The 24105-nt window shown below is 40.9% G+C and overlaps 1 protein-coding gene across 1 annotated transcript in view; it reads right to left on the bottom strand.

The window, feature by feature from the left end:
- The window catches only part of LOC111605601 (interference hedgehog), a 37114-nt gene that overhangs the window by 11316 nt on the left and 1693 nt on the right, over window positions 1–24105 (bottom strand). The window contains exon 3 of the mRNA XM_023324213.2: window positions 2716–2870. The gene's annotated coding sequence lies outside the window, so the exon portion shown is untranslated. The remainder of the gene's footprint in view (window positions 1–2715; window positions 2871–24105) is intronic.

The following is a 24105-nucleotide window of genomic DNA, read 5'->3' on the forward strand; positions in this document are numbered from 1 at the left end:
TGAGAAACTAGTGGGAACAGTGCTTGCAGCTACTAGCTCCAAATAGTAATCAAAATAAATGTTAAAACAATAAAAGTTAAAACAATAAAAGCGCATTTGATAAAGGGAACGTTTAATTGGGCAACATGTTGCTGCAACATGTGTCTGAGTAGGAGTGTGAACTGAAATGTGAATATGAATGTCTGAATATGAATGCGAGTATGAAAATAAAGATGAATATGAATACAATGAATGTGAATATGAATATGAATATAAATGCAAAGGCAGATATAGATATAGATATAGAAGGAAAAAAGTGTGAATATGAGTGTGAATACTATTGTGAAATTCATTCATTATGAATATGAACAAGAAGATCAGTTATATGAGCATTGTTATAAATAAGAATATGAATATGCATGCAAATATAAATAAGAATACGAATTTAAATGTGAATATGAATGTGAATGTGTAACAAATATGAATGATAAAATGAATATGAATAATAAAATGAATGTGAATATGAATATGAATGTAAGTATGAGTGTGAATATCAATGCCAAAATGTCAAAATGAAAGTATTGATATGAATGTGAATATGAATATAAAAGCAAATATGAACATGACTCTGAATACGAATATAAATATGACTAGAAATTTCAATGAAACGCTGAATAGCAGTATAAGTGAGAATATAATATTATGAATATAAATATGAATACGAAGAAGAGTCGAAAGAGGAGAGAATATGAGTATAAATATGAGTATGAAAGTCATAAAAATGATTAGTTTAATTGAGACTGTGAATTTGAATACGGATTCGAATAATAGTATGAATCTTAAGTGCATGTGAATGCATTTACAACATTTGCTCTTACTATATAAATATATGTAAGTGTGAATAAAGTATTATACAAAATGAATATGAATCTGATTGTGACTACTTCTCCTACTCCCCTCCATCATGCGCTTCTCTTTGGCAAACGGCAAACGGCAGAACGGCAAGCGCTAGCAACATGTGCTTACGAGTCGGCAGCATGTTGCTAGCGCTTGTGAATGTTGCCATGGCTTAATCTGCACAATTGGTTAATATGATTGTTGTTGGCTTTGTTGTCGTTGTTGTTGCATGCTAATTCGATTAGTCACACCTCGAAAAGGCCACATTAAATTAAAAAACAGAAATACAAACTAGAACAATAACAAAACGTAGGACAAGTTTCGTGGTTGTCGTTGTTGTTGTATGATGAAATTGAGAGAAGACATTCGAGACAGACGGAATAACAGTTATTAATCAAATGAAATGCCAAATTAAATAGCATAAATTAACAGTCAAAATACACATGTTCACTAGCAACAACCACTACAACAGCAACAACAACAACAACCAGCGACAACAACAATAAACAACTTCGGTGAATGGCAAACGTTGTCAGCGGCTTCTTCAAATGTTTGCGCTTGTCCAGAAATTAGCATATAACTGTTAGAAATTAGTAAAGTAGGCGCACAGGCATTGCAACTAGCCATGCTACATGCAGCAGTGGCGAGGGCGGTGCCTGTACAAGGCGAGAGAGAGAGAGAGGCGAGGAAGGAGGAGCTAGGGAGGGTTAGAGCTAAACCAAGACCATGTAGAACAGCTGATACCCTGTAATTAGCATGCTATGCTATTGTTGTAGCTGCAATTGAATGACAAATGTTGCACACACTTCAGTCCACTTGTACAGGGTATGTGCTAGTCGAGCGCATGCCTAAAAGTTTATTTGCCAATGAATTGTGAGTCGCGTTGTGCGCGTATTTCAATGCAAGGCGTTAAGCGAAGACAACAACAACAGTTAGTTAAATGTTGTTGTTGTTGCTTGGCCATTAAGCCGTGGCAGCGGCAGTTAACAGCTTGTAAAACACTAACACCTGCTACAAGCTGTTGGCTGTTTGTTACACAAAGTTCAATAAAACCTGAGAGCAACAACTAACAATAACAGCAACAACTAACAACAACAACAACAACTATTGCTGTGGCAGTAACAACAACAAAGCAAGGAGCAATAGAAAAATCACGAATCGAGCAACAAAAACAACGCGATAAGAACGTAAAGATGGGCCCTATACAAACAAAGCTAAAACAAAAACAAACACAAAGCAAAACGCAACAACAACAACCAAAAACACACACACACACATACACACATGCACATGTCTAGCTATGGCAAAATTCTTGTGGAATGAAACCGGTTTTTTTGATCGAGCAGCTGGAAGCTGGAACATGGAAGCTGGAAGACGGAGCTGAGCTCAAAGAAGACCGGAACAAGGCAAGGCAAGGCAATGGCAAGAGACAGGGGCGCAGCGCGGGTAGCAGCTGGCCCAAAGCGGAGCAGCGAAACGACAACAGAAACAGAGCAAAAAACGAGTCTGTAGCGCCAGCTCTCACATGTAAACGAGTTGAAAATCTGCATTCCAGGCGACAGGCAACAGGATTTGCGTGTTGCCACATGCGGCATGTGGCAGCCTGGTGTGGGCTCAGTACTAGCAGCAGCAGCAGCGTCTGTCGTCTAATTTGAGCGCCCCACCTGTTGAATCCACTACACTCCGCACCCGCAGTCGCCCGCCCAGCAGCGTGCAGCGTGCGTGGGCAACACGCAGCAATTGTTTGTTGCAACGTTTTTTGGGCGCGCCACAGCGCAACAGGCGTGGGCGCCACAAATTGCGGCAGGCTTCAAGTTTATTATTCAATTGTGAACTTACCTGATTTTTGCTTTGCTTTGCCTTGCTTTGGGTTGCCCTTTTGATTTGCGGCTCGTTGTCCTCCACGAAAGTTCGCTCTCCACACGATTTGCTGTCTCTTTCACACAGTCCAGCGCTCGCCTGCTCGCACCTTAAAGCCAAGATCGCATCTTTAGCTGCAAGGGAAGCAATAGCAAAAAATGCATAAGTATCGAGAGGATGAAGATGAGTTATGCATGTATGAGTGTGTGAAGACAGGCGTTCCAGCTGCCAGGGTTGCCACCTCGCATCATTTTCGAAAGCAAATTGACACTTTAAATGAATTTCAAAATAATTGAGGCCCATTGAGGCAAGTGGCACAAAAACATGAAAAAAATGAAATTTAACTCGACTCGGCGGCAGGCGAAAGACAAATCTGGGGAGGCCTATAAATAACTATGGGAAGCAAATAAAGAGAGAGAGAGAGAGGGAAAGAGTGGGGAGAGCTAAATATTGGCAAATAAATAGAAAAAAGGCACAGTGTAGGTGATAAGAGAGAAAGAGAGAGAGCAAAAGGGAAAGAGATGGGGAGAGAAGACATAGAGGAGCGAGAGAGAGAGAGAGAGAGAGAGAGATAAAGGAGACAAGTGAAGGAAGATAGAGATGCCGTTAGCAACAAAAAGAATGCAGCCAGGAGAAATATAGACTTACAGAGATGGAGAGATAGAAAAAGAGGGAGAAAGGGACCGAGGAAGAATCAGATATACAGAAAAAGCGAGACAGAGAGAGAAAGAATGACAGATAGGAAAGAGGAAGAGAGAGAGAAGATAAGCCTAAGGGAGAAAGAAGATATATGTATAAATGAAGAGAGATAACCTGAAACAGTTAGAGACAGAGATAAATATATCTAACCACCACGTTGAAAGACCCCATCTACGAGGGTGGTCCACAAAATTCCTGAATTGATCTGATAGATATGTACATAAGTAATAATATAAAAAAGCTTCTTTATTTTCTTCATGACAAACTCTAAAAAACCGAAAGAAGAGAAGAACCCCAGCGTTGGTCAGTGCATTAGGGTTATTCGCTGTGCCTAGAAAATTACGCTTAAAATTGACATTTTAAAATATATTTAATATATAATTCATATATATTGTTCTTATGATGTGCTTAATATATTTTTACAAATATTATAAGACAAACTACGCATATTTTTCTTTGTCTGTTTAATAGTTAATTTTCTCCACTGTGCCTATTTATGAAGTAACTTTTTAAAAATATATTAATATTATTTAATATTTATATATTATTTATTTATTTTATTTATGTATATTAATAAATTTTTATATTAATTTTATTTATTTTAAATATATTAGTATTTTTATATTCTTTTATATATATGCATATATAAATACTTAACATTTTTTTAATTTTCTTTATTTTATAAATATATTATTATTTTTTAAATATTTTATACGAATCTGTAATATTTTTAATTTTATTTGGTTATTTTTTTATATAAATATTTTATTTTATATATTTATATTTTTTATATTTTATTTTATACTTTAATTAAATTCTCATTTTTTCCCTCACGAAAAAAACAACAAATTTAAAAAAAAATTAAAATTAAATAAAAATAAAAAAAATCATAAAACTTTGAATTCTTATTTTCGCATTAATTGAAATACAAATAAGAACTTAAGGCCGACGAAAATCTCCCAAATATTTGTGCTGAGTGCCCCTAATGTGTTAGGATCTAGTTCCGAAGCCCCTTTTAGTGCTTTCGGTGTGTGCTCGTCCATTTAAAAAGACATTAAGCTGTGAAGACAACGTGAGGTAACATTGCAGCGACAGCTTCTACCAGCTCAGCCCCGCCCCCTCTTGTGCCGCCCACCTGCGCCCCTACAGTGGAACATGTCATAAATAACTCGAAATCATTTCTGGTTGACGGACCCGAAAGAAAAATGTGCCAAAAAATCCATAAATAATAATGAGCAGCCAAAGTGCGTGTGACAGAAGGAGAGTTGATGAGGGGGGGAAGACTAGTAGAGAGAGAGAAAGGGACAGGGAGAGAGAGAGAGCATGTGCTACTACGGCTGGCCTCTCTCTCTCTCATTGTACATTAAAATTTGCTTCTAATTAATTTATGTTTGTGATCTGCTGCTTGCCACATGCCACACCCCTTGCCTCTTCCATCGGTGCCTCCCCCTGACCCTGCCCTGCCCTCCCCATTCCTGTCTACGCAGCTTCTGCAGTTGTTGGTCCATAATTTTCAAAAATATTTTGAAATGTCGCCAAGTCGAACAGCGCGTGAAAATAAAACAAAAATAAGTTTAAAAAAATCATTTTTGGGATATAAAAAACAACAAAATGTGTTGTACAAACAGCAACAACAATAAAAAGAAAATAAAATACAAGAGAAACGAACGCGTGTGTGTGCATATGGGTGTGTGTTTGGCTGTTTATTTCATTTTACATAAAAATTTGACAGTTTTCAACAAAATCATGAAAAATGCAGTGAAAAAGTGAGGTTAGGCAAACCGGTTCGAAATTTGCACTCAGCATATATTTTGAGCCGGTTCGCGAATGGAACTATAACAGCAAACCCAAATGTGCACCTAATATGTTCAGCAACAACAAAATGTTGCCAAAACTAAATGTTGCTACCGGTTCGAGAGCGGAACAGAAATGCATGTTTTCTTCTGTCGTTTGTTTTACTTTGACTATAAAAGGCATTCGATTCATACACATGCTGTTTGGCAACAACCAAATGTTGCCCATTGCTAATTGTTGCCAACATAAATGTTGCCAACTGCAGTTGTTGTTACTGACATGTTGCTGACCAAATAAGTTGATGATGATGATGACGATGACGATGACTCATTCCAGTCGCGACACGTTTTTGGTTCATTCGCTGTGCCATTTATTGGTCAGCATATTGGAAATAGCTGCAGCAGCAACAACAACAGCAGCTACATACATAATAGCGCGACTTTTGTTGTTTTTGTTGCCGTTGTGTGGGGGCGTGTGAAGCATGCGAGGCGTTTGCTACTGATGCTGTCACTTTGTAGCCGCTGCTGCTGCCATTTGCTTTTGTCATAATTAATGTGCATCTCATGCAATTTGCTGCTTCAGCTCTCTTTGCAGGCAGCTGTTATTATTAGCAGCAGCAACAGCAACGGCAACAGCAACGTTGCCCTGTGGCTTGAGTATTTTAGCTAATTTGCTGCTGCTGCTGCTGCTCGCATTCCACGGGTGAAAGCACCAGGTTCCAGCCCCATTCCATTCACATCCATGACATTCACATGGACACGCGCCCCGTTGGCAATTGCAGCTGGTTCTCTAGCAACATGCAAAAAATAAAATAACTACATAACGACGACAACAAAAGCGCTCGCAACATGCTCCAAAATTTATGCGTTGCTGTTTGAGCTGCAGTCGCCACTTTGTGCTTTTCTTGTTGTTTTTGTTTCGTTTCGTATAAGGCGAGGTGAGCTCGCCTGCCGCCACTTCCAGTTTCCAGAGTGAGGCTCGTTTTTATTTGCTCTCACTCTCTGTCTCTCGCTCTCTCCTGTTCGCGCTCTCACTGTCTTCGCTGCATTCTTTTCGTTTATGCCATTGCGTTTTTGTCCATTTTTGGTGGTCTGCCAGTGCGCACTCTTTCTTTCTCCCTCTGCTGCGCTATCGGTTTATTTGCATGGCTCCGGCTCCTTATGCATTTTTCAAATGCTTCACTTTTGTTGAGCCGCTCTCGTTAAGTGCGGCTGGCAGCGACGCGAGCAGCGCAACTGTAAGCCCACCATGTTTAGTGATTGCTATCGTTGACATTGTTGCTGTTGCCGTTGTTGTTGTTGTTTGCCTTTTCATTGCAATTTATTTGATTTTCATTGCATTAAATTTCTGTTGTCTCTCGTTTTGTTGCCGTCTTTTGTTTTTGGTTTGTGCGCGCCTTTGTTTTTGGTGCGTCGCCATCTTTGATTTCGATCTTGGAATTTCAATTTGCATTCATTTTCTGGTTGTTGTTATTATTATTGTCGCTGCTATGCTTTGTGTGTGCGCGAGCTCTCTCGCTATCTATTCTTTCCCTCCCCACGTTTTCTCGCTCGCATCTAACGAGCTGCTTTTGGAGCAATTCATCATAAATACATTCATCAGCCCCGCAACACCCTGCAGCTGCGTTCATTAAGATATTTTTTCTAGCTATTTCCGTTGCTTTCCAATTTAGACTTTTCAAGGGGATGGGGACGGTGTTTGTGTCACCTTTACCTGCCTGGGCTGCCTTAGCGCCCTTTGGCGTTCGTTTCATGCCGGCAACAGTTGCAAACGGTTCATGTGGGCGCCCTAATGGGCCACCTAATGAGCGGCAATCTGCCCCTGTCTCTGTCGCTGGCTCCTCTGCTATTGCTGCCGCTGCCGCTGCCGCCGCCGCCGCCGTGACTGCCCACGCTGGACAGTCGGCAAATTGTGCAAATTAATTTGAAATTCATCAACAAATTCATTTGGCAGCCAAACAGGAAATGCAACACTATCTCGCTCTCGCTCTCTCTCTCTCTCTCTATCTCTCGATCTGTAGCTATGTTTGTCTGTTTTTATTTTGCCCCCCTTTCGTGATCGCTGGCGGTGTCTCACCTGACGCCCGCTGCCTCTACCTTTACTTTGGCTTCATGTGGGCCAAACATATAAAAATAATTTTGTTCGCACGACAAAAGGCAACAGCAACAGCAGCGGCAGCAGCAGCAATTGCCGCACACCTTGCCTGCTGCTACTTGCACCACGCCTCCGCCGCCACACACGCTCCTCTCTCTCGCTCTCTCTCTCACTCTAGTCTGGCTGTCACCTCATATGCCGCATATGCCTCATGCCCCATGCCAGAGCTGTTAGTTTTCATATTTTTGTTGCAGCCAGTTGGCAAACGGCCATCAGACGCCAACAACAACAACAACACGATGCCACCGGGTGGCATCGAATTGGCCCACATTCAGCTATATATATACCCTAGTCTTAGGCCGTCAAAAGATGTGATAGATATCCTATAAGACCGAATCGACAGCAAGAGATACTCCCAGTAGAGCACACCCTCATTTATAGAGCTTACAAATTCAATATTATAATCCTTGTATATCTAATATTATATCATTATTTTATATCATATAATATGCATAGGTAGTTATACAAAGCCTCATGGTAGCTATCCACATTAGTGCAGCTTTACTGTAGAGTTGTCTTATAGACATTTTAGATATGATTATGACTACATCGATAAATGTTGTTCTATATAAACTCAGATGATTAAGTATGTCTTCGTATGAATAGATGTAGTTCCTTCAGATATCTGATGATCTGATATATAGACTCATTTCAGTAGCATTAATGGATTGACTTTAATCGAATCTCTATTAATCTTCTGTCTCTATTGTCATAGTCTTTATATGGGGAGATTCTCCTACATCTAATTATCTGTATCTGTATCGGAATCTGTATATAGTATCTCAAGTTATATACTTCTTATGAATACATGTTATTCTTTCAGATATCTGATGATCATCCATCTTTATTCTATTATTAATCTTCTGTCTCTATTGTCAAAGTCTTTTTATGGATAGATGCTGCATTATCTTATCTTATCTTTCAGTTGTCTGATCTCTGTTGACTATCTGTCTATATAGCTGTGCATATATCTTATAGCCGTTTATCTACTATCTACTCTTCATATAGATATGCTATATGCGAGAAGTACGAAGTACGTACAGCTGTGTTCACAAAAATAGTAGTGCGACTGACCACAAAATGTTGCACAAAAGAATTTAGTGATAATATTTTGACAATATTTTGAAAACGTCTTGAAGTGAATATTAAGATTACCATATTTTTAATAATTTCGTTTCGATGTTTTTTGCCTATTCCTAAATCTGTATCAAATGTTTGACCGAAAGCAAAACCACGTATTCCTCGGATCTGACGCCCTGTGACCTTTGCTTGCTCCCGAAACTGAAGTCAAATGAGAGCTCGACTACGTCTTAGAAGATTTATACAATATCGAAGGAACAGCTGCTACGGGGACTGGGAAAATCTTAGGCACAATTAATGTTTGATAGATATTCATGAATGAATATGAAGATGAATTTGAATATGAATGAATAAACAACTACACAATTCCCGATGCTGTTTGAACTGAGCTTGTGTACTATATGTTTTATATACACAGAAAATTATTATTTTAAAATTTGATTTATGGCATATATTTATTTTGTATCGAAATTGCTTACTGAAAAATTAAGATATTTAAGTTTCTTTGTTTTATTTATTTTATTTTTATTATTTTATTAAGTTTCAGCTTCAGTTAGTTGCAAAGGGTTGCAAAGTGTAGTCATAGGGCTTTAATATCCCTTCTTTTTCATCTTTCTCTCTTCTTCTTTTCAAAGGGTTGCTCAATTTGCGTCATGTTTTTTTCTTTCATATTCTGTGTTTTAGTTTTCGTCTTTTTGTTTCTTTTTTATTATTTTTTTTTGGTAATTTAAAACGCGAGCTAAGTTCTTTGGTTACCTGCGGGCAATAACAACAACAACAGTAACAGCAACAACAACAGCAAGTCGAGCGAATGGCCCATTGTCAATTTTTGTTGTTTGTTTGTTTGTTTGTTTGTTGGCTTTCCTGCTGGCTGCGTCTAATATGTTCATTAATTTTAATTATGCATAAATAGCCCAGCGAGTCGGGCACAGCCGACTGCAAAATTCCCGTTCACTGTGCGAAATTAGCTAAAGTTATCTAACGATTTAACTGATTGATCGACTTTTGATTGGTTTTGATTGACTGTCTATGGATATTAGCTCAACCGCAATTCCTTTTTTGTATAGTCTTCCCCGATCTATAATATAATATATGTGATCATGAAAATAATAGTACGACTGAGCATCAAATCGTGGACAGAGAGAGAGAGAGAGAGAGAGGGGGAGAGCTTATATATATAGAGTTTATATATATAGAGATCGTATATGTATATATTTATATGTCAATTCCTAAGTCTCTGCTTTGAGCTAATATACCCGTGTCACTTTGTGAGCGAGCATGGCAAGCAGCAAGCCACAGTAAAAGCCAAATATAAACAAGATATTAAACGAAAGCAAAGAAAGAAACACGAACATTAAATACTCTGTCATAAATATATATGCGTATATATATAATAGATATCTATACATATATTTATATACTTCTATATAAGCTAATAAGATTGTCTCTAAATGCATTCACATGACACAAAAATAATAATAATAAAAAAATTAAAATAAATTTCAGCAATTTATCTTTAAGATATAACAATAAAAATCTATTAAAATAAAAATAAAAATTAGTTTACTCAGCCAATAAATACGTTTTTCTCGAAGTGTTTTCAGTGTTGAAGATAATAATGTTCTATATTCCCGTATGTCTTTAAACAAGTTCCATAAGAACTGATAAAATCATGTGATGCGCTTTGTTGGACATCGTAGCGAGTAGCTTGAAATTTTCACGGAAAACTTGATACTACGGTCTAAGACTCTGGCCAGCGCCTCTCGCATGCTCACTCCTCAAGGCATGATTTTTAAGACCAAGGGAGGCGGGTGGTTGTTGCTTTTGGTTTGACCGTTTTCATTGAATTCGTTTTTTTCTGGCCTCACAGACTGCCAAAACGTGCCCCGATATCGGTTTACAATTTCATTAACTGAATGTATGTGTGTGTGTGTGTTTGCATATAAATGCAAGTTTTCAGACAGACGGCACGCCGAAGGCTTAATACCCTTGTGGATATGAAACCTTGCAGACTTTGACTATGCATAAGCTGGAAGCATAGAATAACTCCTAAGATCAGTGATTATTACATGTTCCATATACATGATATACATATATAAATAGATCAAATATATATTTAAAAAAATGCAAAATATATTCATACATAAATTGTATTGCAGAAAGTTTTATTTTAGACAATTGTGAGATTATACATACAAATATGCAGACATAGCAAAACTTCTCTCCACTAAAATGCAATATATGTACGTATGCTATTGGCATCTCATGTTGCACGGCACAGTCAATATACCCGCCTCTTTATGTCTGCATTTGCATGCACTTGTAAAAAACTGTAAACTAAGAAGCAAAAGCCAAGACAGAAGCTAAAAAAAAACGGTTTCTTTTGCCATACTGGTCAACGCGTAAATTTTTAAAGCGAGAGCGAGCGAGCGAGAGAGGGAGAGGCAGCATCGAGGCGATGAGCAAAAACTGAAACTGGCGTCTGGCCAAATATAAACAAAACGTGATATAAAAATCACAAAAACTCAAATTAATTATATAATTAAGCACGCGTCGTTGTGCGCCGAATGTTGGTTGTTGTTGTTGTCACAGGCTAATAATCATAAACAATTACACGCAACAATGTCAGCATTAACACCAGCAAAAACAAGAACCGTTGCAGCAATTAAGAGGACAAGCATCATTTTGATTGGCCGCAACAGCTGGAAAGGGCGAAAGGGGATGAGTGGGTTTATTCATTTTGAAGAGAGCAAGTTTTATGCAGCGTAAAGTAGAGAGAGCAGAGTGGAGAGCGGTTAGCTTAAGCACAAGTGATTCCTTTGAAATAAGCTATGCGTGTGTGTGTGTTAGTGGAAGGAGTGTAAGCCGCCAAGTGAGAGAGAGAGGAAGAGGAGGTCAGGAGTGGGAAGTCGCACAGTACACAATTTATTTGCATTTGCGCGTAATGTGAACCAAAATGAAGATTTCCCGTTTTTATTTCGTTCTCTCCGCTTGTGCTCGCAATTCCCATGAAAAATGCAATTGATGCCGAAAAAATGCAAATGCAAAAAAATAAAATAAATAAAAATGGAAATAGGAAACGCCACTAAAACGGGATCAAGCTGCGGCTAGAAATGTTCGTTTCGACTTCAAAACGAGAACGACTTCATATACGAATCCAATAAGAGTGCAATTGGAAAAAGTTGGCATTCGGGTTTGATAACGGTCTTTGGTCTGTTTAAAGTTGTTGCTTATATGATTCCTGCATTGCCTTATCTGATTTTTTCTCACCTCTCCGATAATTAATCGACAATTGTTATGAATCCTTTGCTATCCCTCTCTCTCCCTCTTTCACACACTTCGAGTTGAATTCCACTCGAATGCGGATCACTTGCCATTCACTGCTCATTTTTCGCATGATTTGAGCTGAAGATCGAATAGAAACCAGATTTGATGATCTCATATTAGGCAGACATTTAGCTGGGAGCTGGAAGCTGGGAGGGCCACGCCCCTCTGGACTATTACATGGCTCACGGTGAGACTGTCCGATTGGTTGGAGCTTAGATAATTTCTAGTTCTATTTTCTAAGCAGTCAGTTTTGCTTTTAACGATCTCCGAAGTTGTTTTTGTTCTTGTCTTTTGCATTCAGTTTTTAATTTGAAGTTTTTTTTTATTATTTTTTGCTTTTGATTTGTTATCGGAAAAATGTTGAAAAACAGCTTCGTCATTTTCAATCGTAGCCAGCCAGCCTCACGCCCCTTCCCCATCCCCCTCCCCCTGCCAGACACATCTTTTGTATTTTTTATATTCGTTCCGTGGTTTTTATTGTCGCGCGGCTGCTCTTTCAATTTTATTAGATCATATTATCTATTTTGGTACGACAAATTTGTAATTTAGATCGGACGACGACGCCGGCACTTAACCAACCAGTCAGGTAAGGGGTGGGGCGGCGTAGAGGGGCGAGTCCGGGGACTTTATATCGACTGGGGGGTAAGGGGTCTAACCGTTATGGGCTTTTAATTAATTGGCATTCGGTTATTTAATTGAAGCAGCCGAAAGCAAACAACAGTCGACAGGGCAGCTCGCTGAGCTAGCGATGCGTTAAGAGCTCCACTTACCAGACCCCTCCCCCTTTCAATAAGCCCCCTGCCCTTGTCCTCCCTGCCTTCCACCTCTCTAGAATCGATCGAGCATGCTGTTCCACATTTCACAGAAGATCAATTGAATTGAATGCCTGTTACCCTGCTTCAGAGGGTATTATGAGTCAGTCAAACTTATTTTCCCAAAAGATCTCTGAAAAAGAAGCCTTCTTCAATCGACATCAGTCAACATGATTCGTATTATCGTCTCATAAGCAGCTATCATCAATCAGTCAATCAATATCAATCAATATCGACAATAGTTATGTGTACACAATCTTTCAAACTTTGAATTATATAATTTCTCAAAATTTTGTGTTTTTTGGTTGCCCATCAATCAATTTGTCAATCATCTAATTGATTGATTCTATGAATATTTCAGCTGTTATTGTCTCACTAACTTAGTTTAAGCTTTTCAAATTTTGGATCGATTTGGAATAAGCATTGACCAATAATCAGTCGCTCAATCAGTCGATCAATCAGTTTATCAATCAGTCAACATAAGCTGTTTTATAGGAATGTACATATACATGAATTTCATTTGCTTTCCAACTTCTCAACAAAAACTTGGGCTCCATTTTGATTGACCATCAGTCAATCAAACAATCAATCAATCACATGTTTATATATATAGAGAGTGAATGATTATATAGCCTGTTATTTCCTTTAAGTTTTGGAATCTTAATGGAACTTAACGGGCTTCAATCGAGCTTCCATCAGCTGCAGAGATTTTGAACTCTCCAATAACAATTTGCGGTCTATCTTGATTGACAGTCAGTCAAGCACTCAATAAATCAGTCAACCAATCAATCAAAGACAAACATGAAGTGACGATAGAGCTTGTTATTTGCTTTGAGTTTTGGCATCTTAATTGAACTTAGCAGACGTTTATAGCTCGATCTTCAGTCAGTCAGTCAATCAATCAATCCAGCAAGTATTCCGATTTCGATTTCGACTACTCTCTCTGTTAGTGTATTGACAACTTCTGCTATACAATAATCTTTTCGCTTTAGAACTTTCGTTGTGTGTTTTGATGGACTGATTGAAAGAGTTGAATAGATGTATTCCATATGGCAGCTCTTTGGATCTTTGGATCTTTATCGATTGCTTCGATTATAACAAATTTGTGGCGCTGTTGCTGTGCTTGTTGTTGTTAGTCGCATTCTCGTTCGCCTTTCACATGAAATGCAATAAACCCAATTAAATTTTTGTTTTTATTTGTTTCATTTATTTACTCGCCCGGACGTGCGACGCGTCTGTGTGTATGCGTGTGTGTTTGCTTGAGCCCCAAATTTGGAGTAGGCGTGGCAGCTGCGCAGGGGGATAAGTGAAGGCGCTCGCCTTATCAGCGCGTTGAATCAGCGTTCAACAAGGTTTTTATCACGTCGCGTAAACCAAACTTTAGACTTGAAAAACTGTACGAGAATCGAAAGTCAGGCGGAAAGGCATAAAAGGAGGTGGAGGGCTGTATGTATGTGCACGTGTACGTGTACGTGTGTGTGTCGTATTTAGACTTATCTATGGGTTCGCTGCCCCTGCCCCAAGCGAAATACCAACGTTTCGCTCTAATGGTTCACGCAGACGCATGGGAATTCAGTTCTACGACAACAAAGAGAGGCAGCGAGACAGAGACAGAGACAGACACAGAGAGAGAGAGAGGGAGAGAAAGATTGATTCTTGAGCTATAGAAATTGAGTGCCCAGATGGCAAGTCTGCGCTCGAGCTTACAACTTCTACAATGCCCCAACCTAACCAAACAATTTGTAAAGCACATCGATCATCTGCTTCATAGATACTTTCAAGAGCAGAGGTCAAGTTTGTTAAAGGTTTGATCTGTATTACTGGATACTCGAAGTCTCTCCTTCTCGCTCTCGTTGAACCTTTCTAAGCCATTTCAGTTGACTTAACTAGGCTTGAAATGATCGTCAGATACTAATGATCATTCAACTCTGACATTATTCTTAAGCTAAGTGCTTCCTCTTCCTGGTCAGATCTGATGTCTGTGGAATCTGATTCAATCGAGATCTACTTTTGCCCAAGCGCATGTCAACCGCCCAACCAATGCAGATAACCCTTAAGAATTTGGCTAAGCTCGGTCGACAACGATCTCTTGATCAATCAGTACTATTAATCTGTATAATTAACTCGAAAATAGTTCTGGTCACGTCACAAATTAAGCCTAAGAACAACCATTTGCAAGTTAGGCCCCATCTGGACTGTAAGAACTTCTTCTAAAATTCATGATCTGAAAACCCTCTCTGGAGTTGTCTTCATTACCTTTTAGACTTGCAGTCCGATCCAGGCTAAGCTATAGGATACCTCTGCTTAAGCGAGCTTCGAACTCGAGAGCCTCTCTCAACAGGCTAGACAAGATCTTCGTGCTTGACAGCTCAGCTGAGCATTGAATATTGTCCTTGGCTAAAAGTTATGAGCAGAGCGAGGTAAAGCCAAAGTCGGAAACAATTAGCAGAGACGCTGCTGGGGACTCGAGCAAAGAAGAACTCCAATAGCAATAGCAATACCAATACCAGTGCCAAAGCCGCAGTCGATGCTCAATGATCGCAATGAGCGATGCCTTGGAATGCAGTCAACTGGTTGCCCATTGTTGTTACTGCTGCTGCTGCTGCTGCTGGTGCTGTTGTTGTTGTGGCTGTTGCTCGTTTCCAGTGAAATGAAACGGGCTATGGACTAAGAAAAGGTAAAAGAAAAACAATCAATGAAAAGGTTGCCCGACTGTAGACTACCTCCGCGTGCCTCCTTAGCCCTGTCCCCCCTTCACTCTCTCTCTCTCCCTTTCTCTCTCTCTGTCTCTATGCCTCTTGACCACGACTCTTGTGGTATGCGGTGCCAAGGTGAACTGACGACGACGAAAAAGTTGCAGCGACAAAAACGTGACTTGGACTCCTCACAGCTCCGTTTCGGACGGCCCAGAGTTTAGCCTTGACTCTGCCAACAAGTTGGCTTGCTGCAAATGCTAATGCGGATGCAGATGCGGATGCTGCAGCAGCCACTGGTCACTGTCTGCCCTTAAAACAGCCTCAAGCCACAGCATTACAGGGTATTCACTGGGACTTCATGTGAGACAGTAGCTGGGGAGCTCATGTTTAGATCATGCTCACAAAACTAAGGAAAATATTAATATTAATAATTAATAAAATGGCAACAGAGAAAGAGATTGTTGAATAACCCACTCAGATCAGACAAATAATCGACGAAAAGTTGGGTTCAACTACTCCATAGTAGTCACGACTGAGCTCAGCTCTCTAGATGGATTTACAGGGTATTTGAGAGTGGCACACTCTCTGCCTAGCGCACGTTGATTTGTCTTATAATAAAGCAGTTAAAATGTTGCCGATGTCGTCGAATGGCATCGTTAACCTTCAGGCCGCAGTCTCGCCCACTCACTAGCTCTCTCCGTCCCTCTCTCCTTACCTCTCTGTTACTGTAAGAGCTCAGGTAGCGCGGTCTCAGTTTGAGGTTAGGTTCGGCTCGGTTTCGGCTTTTAGATCTGACGATCAGTGCCCTGTGTGGGCGTTATAAATGAAGAGGACAAAGAAAAACTGTTGAACTTTATGAATGAAAATGCGTTTTGAGCAGCTCAACCACGCAGCATCAACGCCAGCAACAACAACAGCAACATCAGCAGCATCATATTTCCATGAATGAGCCACCGTTTGTTCATTTTCTTCTCCCTCTGCTGCAACTCATGAAATACTTGTCCAACATACTGGGCTACAAGTAGAGCCAATTGCTTGTCACATGGTTCAATGCGTTTGCCAAAATGTTTCACTCTTTCCCATTCGTTACGGGCGAGCGCACAAATTGCAATAATAAGACAAGACACAAGTCAGTGACAGCTGAATTGGCCAGAAGAGAGAGAGAGAGAGGAGTAGTGACAGAAAGAGAGAGAGAGAGAGAGAAGTTTAAGTTTAGGCTAAAGTTAAAGTTGAAGGTATCATGTATAAGTGAAAGGGAGAGAGCGATAGGTACAGATACAGGGATAGATAAAGACAAAGAGAGAGAGAGAGAGGGAGAGAGAGAGGGTGGAAGGGAGATAGAAAAAGACGGGGCGAGATCCAGAGAGAGAAAGAGATAGATGAAGGGAGAGAAGCAAGGAAAAGACGAGGAAGAGAGAAGGAAGAAAAAGAGATAGAGTTGTGAGAAGAGAGAGAGACGAAAGAAGAGTGAGAGGGAAACACAGACAAAACGAGGAACGAGGGGAGATAAAGGTAGAGAGGAAGTGTGACAGAGAGAGAAAGAGAGAGCCAGAGACAGTGGATAAAGAAAAGAGCGATACATAGAGAGAAGAGAAAGAGAGATAAAGAGTAAGAAAGGGAGAGACGGAGATGGAGGCAGAAAGACAAATAAAGAGAGAGAGAGAGCCAAGAATGGAAAAGAGAGACACAAAGAGAGGGGAAAGAAAAAGAGAGAGAAAGATAACTGTTTGTTAGACTAAAGATCTGAAATGATCGCAAGTCTTTCGCTAATTTGCAAATAATTAATGATGAAAAGTGTTTAAGTTTTGAACAATAAAGTAGCTCTAATTAGTTCGACCTTCCGCTTAGATAACGTCTCATTCAAATGGTGAACGGTAAATTCAAGCAAAGCCATAAAACAATTAGCAATCTTTGTTTCCACTGCAAACAAAAACTGGAAGTGTTTGGGGTTTCGTAATACCTATTTACCTAGCACTAATAACATCGACAGTTCTTTGTGACAGTTTGCAAGCTCCAATACGAGTGATCTCAATACAAAAAGTTGTCTTTGTTCCACTTCCATTTGCAATCTCAAGGCATTGCCTTAGAGTCTCATTGATACTGAGCAGAGCTCTGAAGGTGTTTAGCCGTAATCTGTGACTCAATCTTGGGCCAAATACAATAAGCTGACCTTGTTCGATTTTCGAACTATTTCTCTATCTTTTCAATGTCATAATCTTCCCAAATCCTTTCCGGTGGCAGAGCAGAAAAAGCGAAGGAATCAAATGCCCGAAGCCTAATGGGAATGGTAGAGATACTCACGCACGTATACATTTGTCCATAACATACTAAAGCTATATTTATATATATCTATATATGTATATATATATATTTATATAAAGGAAATGGTTGAGCTCTTCTTCGTCTTCTTCTTCTTTCTTCTTTATTTATTTTTACCCATCTAATCATTGAGTCTAAACTGGCGCAAACTTTCAAAAAAAAGATGCAGAAAACGGCAAACGATGCCATGACTCGACTCGACTCAACTCGCTTCGACCCATACCGGTGCCCGAGGGGGGGATCTGACAAAATCTTAAGATAAAAAAAGGAACCAGTAAGTGTGCTTTGGTCGGCTGTGCTGGACTGGCAGATACCTTATGGCTTACAAAGCACTGCGCTTCACTTCTTGGAATATACGAATTGTTCTCTCGGGCTCTTGGAACGCCTCAGTTAACAATTTCTATTCGTATGAATTGAGATCTGTTCTAGATCATTTCAGCATGCTCGGCTTGCACTGATTACAGGGTATACAAATGGCTTTGCTTTCTACTTACGCAGTTTCGCCAGTGTGGAGTCCATTTGGATAGCTGCTCCTCCAACTGGCAGAAGGGAGAGGACGGAGGGGGGTCTTATCATGAACGCTGATCTATGACTCGGCGCAAGTTGGTGCGAGTCGGCGCAGATCTCGAAGCTGAACTCATTTTCTAATTGCCACACGGTGTGGAATGTCTATTCATTCGGCTCCACATGCTACTGCTGCTGCCGCTGCCTCTGCCGCTGCTGCTCTGGTATGTGTTTATTACAACACGCCCCTCTCCCCCTTTCGCTCTCAAAGTCCAGCTACCACACAGGTTTAATTAGACGCGCAAAGTTCGAACCCCGATCGGAATCTGTGTAGCATTTGCATGTGATTTTTGCTTTTTGCCCACGAGAGACGGAAGTGCTGGGTGTGGGGCGAGACACTTGTACAGGGTATCTCGTCTGCTATTTTAATTGAGTTCACAAACGCCACAGAACTGACCCCAAACACAGCTGGCGGCCTACTCTGCCGCTGACAGCCACATGCTGTGCCCCCTCCCCACCCCAGTCGGATAAACATATAGCCGCATAGACGTTAGTTAGACAAACGAGAGATGGGTAGATAGGCAGTTGGATAGTTAGTTTGGCTTACATCGCTGTGGATTATTCAATCTGTTCACAGCATTGTGAGAAATTAATACATCATCATCACCAGCAGCATCGGCAGACAGCTCAGCTATGCCTTTCACGACTCACATCTCATATCTCTGAAATTCGAGGTCTATCTCTCGCCTCTCCCTCTCTCTCTCTCTCTCTCTCTTTCTCGATCTGTCTCTATTTCTGCTGTGGGAACGTTTCACATTGACTCTAATTAAAAACGCAAGTATGCAGGGCTTTCAATCGCCAGCGCAATACAAATAGCTTTCAATTAACTAGACGTCGCGCATACCCTGTATGAGCTGGGCAGATAGTCGAGCTAGTCTTATCCCAATCTCCTTTGATTCCATTTCACAGTAATTCAAAGTATACCCATTTGTATAGAATCGTTTGTTCCGAATATTTGTTTCCTCTGCTTCTTCTCTGCTTATCTTTGTTTCCTTTGGTGATTTTTATTGACTGAGCTTCGATTTGAAGGGCAACCTAGAGTGGGGGACACATATCTGGCAAACGATATTGATAGGGCTCGGTCTTCTTCTGCTGGAATTTTCCAACATTTGACTCTAACAACTATCGCTGGCTTTAGCTGTGCAACTTTTGCGAATCTTATCTTATTTGATTTGTTATATTTAAATAAATCCTTTGAATTCAAGCGATATCCGTTGGCCAAGGGGAATACCGCATCCGGAATCGAATTGGATTGCAGAGGTTCAATGGCATCAAGGCGGAGCCATACTTCCGTCCTTGAAAAGATTTCTGAATTCATTTCGGGAATTTTCACTGCATTCAACTCTGCTCTGGTTATAGATCCATAATCTAAATGGAATTTCGAAGGTCCAGATTTGACGCATATGAATCGCAGCTTAGAGTTCTCTCGAGCCATTCGAGCTGAACAGTTATGAGCGAGAGCTACTTGCCGTTGTCCTGTCTTCAGCTACCTAAGTAGTTGTATAACGATCTCGAGCCCGGGCTCGACTGTCTGTCCGTCTGTTCAATTGCCTCTCTGTTTGCCTGCCTGTCCGTCTGTCTTTTACCTGTGTCAATGTCAACTTCTGTGCTAAATTGTCGCTTATTAAATGTCCCGCTCGCCCTCGCACCGCTTTGGCCGCAAACTCTATCTATCTCTCTCTATCTCTGTGTTTTTATTAGCCTGTCTCGCTCTGTCTGGGCTTAACTGAATGGAACGCGGCTGAGCTACTTTATCAGACTAAATTCCACGTAATGCCCGTTGTCTGTCTGCCGAAAATTATGACTTGTTTGGAAGTGCAAATAGCTCACTTCCTGTTTGTTTCATCTACCATACAGAGCCCTCTGCCGCTCTCTGTCTTTCGCTACCCCAGCCCTTATATCTTCCTCTTCTTATTATACTCTTTTTCTGGGGGTTGTTCGACAGTCTTGTCACGAATGTTGAAGGAATATTCTCTGAATCAGCTTAAGCAGTTGAGTCGAGTCGAGTCGGGTCAAGGTCTTATATATTAGAGTTGATATAGGGAACTATTGATCTTAAGGGACAGATCGCAATATGCCTTAAGGAAGTGCTTGGGATTGGACACTCACAGCTCTCATCGATATCTGTTATGCTGGAGATTAAGCTGTGTCATATTATCATATATCATATTATCCTATATCATATATCTTAATATCAAGTCGTATGGATGCCATGTGGACTCTTGTATTATGAATACTTAGCTTCGGGACTGCCGACTTCATTCTACACACATTTGTCCGAGATCTTTCTCCCCGTATCTGTCTGGATTAGAGTATTTACATTTCGGCTATCGGGTTGATAATATATCGTTCTTCTTTTTACTCTGATTGTTCTGATTGTTGTTGTTGTTGCTGCTGTCGCTGTTGCTGTTGTCGCCGTCACGGCCCGCCGATGGTCGCTGATAAGAAGCAGCCATAGCGTTCCCCATTTTAAGCACTCCCACTCCTCGCCCCTGCTGGCGGCTGACTGCTCGCCCCAGCTCGATCGGCTCCGATATCCTCGGCGCGATAACGCTGTCCGCTACGTGCTACCGAGTCAGCTTTCTTGTTTGCTCTCCTTTGCTCTACCCCCGTTCGCAGCGATCTCAAGGTTGGCTGTACCTTTTCCACTTCTTCTTCGACACTTTTTTCTGCTTCTCCTCCTTAATGGCTCTTCGCATCTTCGGCGTGTGGGCGTGTCAGCGTAGTAGTTCACAATAAATGCTATCGCATTACGCATCGCATATGGGCTTGTAATGCGCTTCCGTTTTCCACGCCGTAATTGCCCTAACCGGCGATGCGAATGGGGCGGGAGCAGGCAGCTGGAAGGGGGCGTGCCAAGCAGCTAGCAGTGCAAAGGCGCCGCCGACGCTTAGCGAACGCCGTTTTTTCGGCTCATTTGGGGCCGCTACTTAAAGGTCGTCTAAGACATCGGATTTATATACCCTGTACACTCACAACCTGGGCATATTGGCTGCTGCCAGATGGAATTTATTATACTAAAGATCAAATGATTCAAAACATTTCGATACAGACTGAATCTAGAGAGACTTTCGTGAATCATTCTTAAGTTGCTTTCCAGAAAGCTGAAGATCTCTCCAAGCACAGTGTTAGGGTATCTGCCAGCTGGGCACGCCCGCCTAGAGCCGTCTTACTTTAGGGTTTTCTTTTATTTTGGGCACAAAACCCGCAATTATACTTCCGCTATCAGGCAGTAAAAAAAGTAAGAAAAGGCCGAAGATGAAGATGAAAACCAAGTCGCTTCATTCATCTCCCAGAGATCTGGAACGGAGGCTGAATCCAAGATTGTTTTGCTTTTTGTTGTCGTTGTCGTCGTCGTTGTTGTTGTTGTTGTTGCTGTTGTTGTTTTCATTCAGTGATCGGGCGCGCATTCATTCATTCGTTCATTCAATTCGTGTTGATTGCCACCTTTGGGCCTTTTGGGGCCGCCTCTGCCACATGCCTCACGGCAGCCGCATTTAATGCTGTCCCCATCTCGCTCGCTCGCTCTCTCTCGCTCCCGCTCGCTGTCTACTGTGCTAATGAACAGCTCTGCCTAGTGCAAAAAGAGAAACAAAAAGCTAAAAGCCAGAGTTTGCTAATTGCGACTGCTCGATTGCTATATACCCTGTAAATAACTTTGAAGTCGAAATCTTCTTCACTTAATAGGTTTTATGTCACTTTGTCTCGATTTAAGCTTTTTTCCAGCCATTTTTAATTTAAAGCTAAAAGCGGAAATTTGCTTTGGCATGATTGCTAAATACCCTGTAATAAACTGTGGAAAGGTCTTTTCCAGTTAACATTCTGCAACCAATTACACCTGCTCAGCTGTATGTAACTATATTGAACACAGTTTAGATCGTTTTTTAGAGATACGTTTTAAGGGACTCGAATATTTTTATATCTATTTAGGCACAACTGTGGAATACCCTTTTCTATTATTCTTTCAAGGTATACAGGGTACAAATTATGGGTTGAAAAAGCGAAAACACGCCAAAAGCTTTAAGAAACGCGGCAAACAAACAGAAATCAAATCCAATTTATGTTTTTTATTTCTCTTTATGCTTTTTTTGTTTTTTTTTCCTGTTTATTTCTTATTTGAGCAACATTAATCATAATTTTGGGCTCCAATCGGCAAGCGTGAAATAATTTTTATGCGCTGTTTTTACGGATCGAACCCGAAATCTGAAATCCCAAAAAGGTGTCAATCGCTAATTTGACGGCCGATGCGACCTGATGAGAAGCGCAGAGAACGGACCGCACAAAGCAGAAAAGAAGGGACGCAAAACTAGAATTGCATTGTGCTTTTGCAATTAGCAATGCGTCAAATGATTCGAGTCGTGATATTATGTCTGTATATCAGGCCAAGAGAGTGAAGCGCTTTGGGAATCGGAATGCAAAACCAGATCGAAGTCGTCCAAGTCAAAGTTGAAGATTTGAAAGCGGACTGGACTAACTAAATGAGTGACTGAAATGGAGCCAAAGCTATTTTTCTTTTCTTTGAAGATCTCTGGGAAACTTCATTTAACAGGTGTTTCACATAATACGTAAAGGTGGGCTAAAGGTCGTGTAAGTGAAAGCTTACGCTTCGACTCTACTAATAACTTTTAGTGCCGGCTCGGAATTCTTGAAAGTAATCCCTTAGGTCAACTCAAGGCGCTGCCCACGCCGATTATCAGAGTTTATCATAATGGAAGTATCGTCGGGAACACCATCAACACGAAATATCGTGAATCATATTGGGAATTGTTATACAATAATAAAAGATCAGCTCAATTTGGAATGATGATATGAGAAGCGCTCGGATTCCCAGAGACTTGCGAGAATGCGATGAAAAAGGTCTTTATGGGCATATCTCTCAACTCGGTAGCTGACAGATCCGTCGAAAGGGGCAAGAGGGAGAGACGACCCGAGCAGAGCAGAGCAGAGCAGTTAACGCAGACAAAGATGACGCTGCAAGTGTAGGGGCTGAATGACAACGGTGCATCCAGGCTTTAAAAGGGAATACAAAAGCATCCAACAGAGAGAGACGGGCAGAGAGAGAGAGAGAGAGAGAGGAAGGAGCTGAAGCTGGAACCTGGAACCTGTTGCTGTTTCGTTTACCCACTTGAAAAGCAATTTCTGAAATTTATTTTCCATTTATTGCTTTATTTATTTTATACCTTTTCAGTGTGGCCCATTCTACATACCAGACAACTTGTGCATGTGTGTGCGTGTGTGTGTGTGTAGCTGCTTATGCGATTAGAGCAGAGAAGAGCGCATCTGCCTGCTGGGCTGCTGCAATCTGTTTATTTGTTTTGGGCCCAGAACAATTCTCGGCCAAAGCTGAGCAGCTCTTGGGCCGCTCTCAATGGACGCGGACAACAATCGAAAGTAATAATGAAATCTCATAAGCAACAACAACAGCAACTGAGTTTAACGATGAGTGCAAGCGAGAGAGCGTTACTGTCTGCGCTCCTTTGCCTGCGCTAACATTGCAGTCGCGCTCGCAGTCGCTGCAGCCGATGACGTCGCCGTTGACGTTGACGACACTTGCCTTGATTTTTATTTTGTTGGGCTTTTCCACACACGCACACACACACACACACACACACACACATAAGCACATGTGCAGTTCTGCATTGTTGTTGATTGTTCTTGCATTGCCTTTTGATTTATTGTTAGCAGGAATGAGAGAATGGTCCCAGGCAAAGAGCAAAAGGCACTGCAATAGGAACAACAATATCAACACGGCGACGTCGACTGCACAGCAGGCATCGCTGCTCTCACTTGCTCTCTCTCCCCCTCTCTCTTGTTGCTTGCTTGCATTCCGCACTCAGCATTTCTACCTTTTGCCAAGAATTGTGCGTGCGTGTGTGTGTGTGTGTGTTGGTTTGTTCGTTCGTTTCTGTGTTGGTTTCTATTCT

Source organism: Drosophila hydei, unplaced genomic scaffold (genome assembly GCF_003285905.1).
Source record: "Drosophila hydei strain 15085-1641.00,03,60 unplaced genomic scaffold, DhydRS2 tig00000333-arrow-arrow-pilon, whole genome shotgun sequence".
NCBI classification, from domain to species: Eukaryota; Metazoa; Arthropoda; class Insecta; order Diptera; family Drosophilidae; genus Drosophila; species Drosophila hydei.